Below are 4,355 nucleotides of genomic sequence, written 5' to 3' on the forward strand. Positions count from 1 at the left end.
TTTTTTCATTAAACATGTCATAATGTAATTCCAGTTATATAATCCTGCTCTAATAGTAAACTAAATGTCAGACAATGCCATAAATGTGAATATTGTAATTGGTTTGGCTGTTATAATGAGACCGTGTTTTGTCCTGCGCCAGGGGGTGGGGGGTCAGTGACTAAAAGTAATTATATATATATATATATACATACATGCCAAATGTTAGCTACACATTTTCATGTACCTCTTCCACCTGTCCCAAAGGTGCCACCTGTCCACACTGTTTAGTCCTTGAGTCTCCAGATGATGCAAATTTGGATGAATTAGACTCATTTGGCACTGTCTGAGTTTGTCCTGATGGGAAAGAGGGACGACTGTACAGAAGAATGTCCCCAAATTCTTGAAAAAGAGAAAATCAATCAATTAAAGAGTCAGTCAATTAATTAATTAATCACACATCCAATGGCCTAAAACGATAAGAGACAAAAAAGATCACATAAAATAATAAAATGCAAAAAATCTCCATTATAATTTGGGTGTAAATTTAAGTTTCAAAATGAGCAACATTATCCATATAGTACCAGAGTGCTGTCGGTTTTTGCTGCTCCCTTTTCCTGCTAATGGAATCTTGTGATTCTCCTGGCTCTCTCTTTCCTCAACTGTAGCCTCTTTGACCCTGTGAGTCCCAGTGCTGCCTCGTCTACCCCGGGCCTCCCCAGGGCCCATCCGAGGCAGCGTGGCCCCCCTCACTTTATAGTCACCATGGGACATCTGGCTGGTGAAATCCAGAGGCATACAAGTGTCTGTGGAAAGAGCAGTGCACAGAATTTTAAATATTGCAATCATTAAGAGACACAGTATGCAACAGCAAAACTTATCCGTGGGTCTTTCTTTACCATCACTGAAGACGTCTTTGGGTTGGTAACCCTGTGGAGCAGATTGGTTCTGTTTATGGCGCCTGGGCCTTTTATGTGTTATTGCAGGACTCATGTTACTATCTGTGGACATGGGACTGCTGGGTCGCTGCTGTCGCCGCCCTAAATCATCCCATGGACATAGATAGCACAGATTAACATATAACATATGGTAAACTTACAGTTATTATTGTAATTGTAAAAGCGCTTTGAGGACCCCGAAAAGCGCTCTATAAATGCAATCCATTATTATTATAATTGGAAGTGAATTTGACTTTTGTTTTTGTCTCTATGATAATGATAATAATAATAATAGTTATGCCAAAACACCTCCACCAGCTTCTTTCTGTGAGTAATACAGCCCTACATTTTCTGCAAAAGTTGAAGAGTTTGGCTATTTCAAATGTTCTTTAATGAGGTCTAAGGTTGTCAGTCATCCAGGTTAGGGTGGTGCTTGGATTTTTTTGGGACTTCTTTTTTGCTAGTGAAACCAAAAAGATCAAAATACTTAAAATAAACCCTTTCATATAGAATTATGTTAGTTTGTCTAATTTTGAGCCTTTAAAAATAATGGGCTACATATAAAAGTTAGTGAAATACTGCATGAATTGCACGTTGACACACACACACACACACACACACACACGTAAATACCAGATTATTTTTCATTTAAATAAGCCAGAGATTGCTGCCACTTCTCCTCAGCTTGAGCTTTGAGGATTTTGATAGTTAGTATGGCTAGTATGTGTGTCTTAATCTAAATACTTATGGACTGAACTGTATTAACTCCCCATATGCTTCCTCACCTGACTCCTCTGGGTATCTGCACATGCGCAGGCCAACAATATCCCGCGATGAGGCTACTGCCTGGTTGAAATCTCCATCTGTAAAGAAGGATCCTTCTGAAGTGCTGACCACACTGGACCTGCCTGATGAGATGTTGTCCTCAGATGCTGAGCCCCAGCTGTTAACCATAGACCCTGTGACTGATCTGTCCAGATCTCCAGTGCTGGAGGCCGGGGTCTGGTCCAGTCCATGCAGCAGCTGCTTGTGTGGGGACTGGTGGTGCAGCTGGTGTTTGTGCTTCTCGTGGTTGTGGTCTTGGCTGTAATGACTTTCAGTGAGCTCTGTATCTGTTTCCTCCTCCAAATCTTCATCATTCTCTTCCTGTCCATCAGTACCCACGCAGAGCGGTATTGAGCTGTAGGTATGTGTTGGGGAAAGAGGGCGAGGGTTGCTTGTGATGTGTTGACTGTAAAACGAATTTAAAAATCTGTCAAATTCTGTCATGACAATAGTTTTATTTTAATAAATGTATGCACGTTGAATTCGGTCGTGGGTTACCTGAGATGTTCTGCTGGATTGTGTAGGACATTAGTCAGGTCTCCCTGTGATGGTGTGATAGGTGGGTGATTATAAGATACTTCAGTAGAGGATGAGACTGGCCCTCTAACTGGTGGAGTTGGACAGCCTTCAGTTCTCTCTTCTGGATTAAAACTGATAAAAAAGAATAGCTGACATAATCAAATGGCTAAAGAAGTCCAACCATTTGCCAAAGTCCTGGCATATTAGTCACAATTCATTAGATATTAATGCAAAGCCCTCAGTGCATCATCAACACTTTCCATCAAAGAAAAATACAGAACATACAGAAGTGAACTAAAAGCACAATTTAATTGCCCAATTGTGACAGATTAAATTATCCACAACAGCAACTGGTGCCTTAAGGTCCTTGGGCAAACCAGTGGTTTGCAAAATCCATGGCAACTTTTTTTCATTAAACATGTCATAATGTAATTCCAGTTATATAATCCTGCTCTAATAGTAAACTAAATGTCAGACAATGCCATAAATGTGAATATTGTAATTGGTTTGGCTGTTATAATGAGACCGTGTTTTGTCCTGTGCCAGGGGGTGGGGGGTCAGTGAAGAATAACTAAAAGTAATAATATTTTTGCACAAAGAAGTGCATGTTTTCTAGCAGCTTGAAATGCACTACTTTATGTAAGGCTGTGCTCAGACGTTTATATCCACTCATCATAGCCATGAATGTCATGGTAATCTGGGGCTTTTTAATTATTTCTTTAAGGTGTTCTATGCCTATGTGTATAACATACATTTTTTTACAGTTTAAAAAAAAAAAAAGATTTTTTTGCACAAATTTTAATTTATTTTGGATTTTTTCTAATCTAATCCACACTGGGCCTTATCCACAAGGGACACAATTTTGAAACGTATACATTTATGCATTTATTAAACTGTGCTAAAGGTTTTAGAATGTCTTTTAACTAGCCCAGGCCTACTAACTTTTTGTTAGTGATCATGATTGACTTCAACCCGTAGTTTCTCTTTGCCGTATTATAAACAATTTGTCTGACAGCACTCATTGGATTGACCAATATTCAGAACAATAGGAAAGTCAAAGGACCTTGGTGAAGATCTAAGAAGGAGAGAACTGTTGAGTTCAAGTTGGACAGGTACCTTGGAACCATTTCTAATAAACTGCAGATTTCCAGATTATCAGTTTAAACAATTCTATGTAAGTACAAGTTATTCAATGCGTCACCACTTTGCCAAGGGTCTGGAAGAAGGTTCAAACTGTCACACTTAGATGTGAGTAAATAAGTTAGGATGTTAAGAAGAATACAGGAACCACCAAGGCTCAAGCTTGCTATGAACAGAAAACCACTGCAACACCAGCATCACTGTCCACAACTTTTAGATGGTCTGAGAAAAAACCACCTACTCCAAAATCAGCACATTTAAGCTTGGCTGAACTTTATAGTTGTGCACTTGGAAAAGCCATATACCTTGTGGAGAAATATTTTGTAGTCAGATGAGATATAGATTGAGTTATTTGGCCACAATGACAAGAGTTATGTTTGGAGAAATAAAGGTGAGGCTTTCAAACCTAAGACCACTGTACTAACTGCACAGCATGGTGGTGGTGACGTCATGCTCAAGTGCTGTTTTGAACCCAGTGGTAGTGGTACATTGCACAAAGTGAATGGAATAGTGACGAAAGAGGACTACCTCTATATTTTTCAGCTTTACCTCAACTCAACAGATAGATGACTTGAACTTGGGCAAAGTTGGGTGTTCCAACACGACAATGATCCCAAATACACTTTAAAACTGGTTTTGGAGTGGATAAAGTAGGTTATAATTAAGCTTCTGGAATGGTTTTCCCAATGCCCCAACCTCGACTATGCTTAAAAGCTGGGCCTGATCAGGAAACCTATCAATTTAAATGAACTCTACCAATTCTTTGAAAGAGAATGGTCAAAATGAGTGGTCAAATATCCACCTAGAATGATGCAAAAAGCTTGTTGGTGGCTATCAAAAGCATCTGGCTGAGGGCAAATTGCTAAGGGACATTTAACCAAATATTAATTTGGATGTATGTATATACAGTGGGGCAAAAAAGTATTTAGTCAGCCACCGATTGTGCAAGTTCCC

Source organism: Haplochromis burtoni, unplaced genomic scaffold (genome assembly GCF_018398535.1).
Source record: "Haplochromis burtoni strain Fernald_Lab_line unplaced genomic scaffold, NCSU_Asbu1 Contig_115, whole genome shotgun sequence".
Taxonomy (NCBI): domain Eukaryota; kingdom Metazoa; phylum Chordata; class Actinopteri; order Cichliformes; family Cichlidae; genus Haplochromis; species Haplochromis burtoni.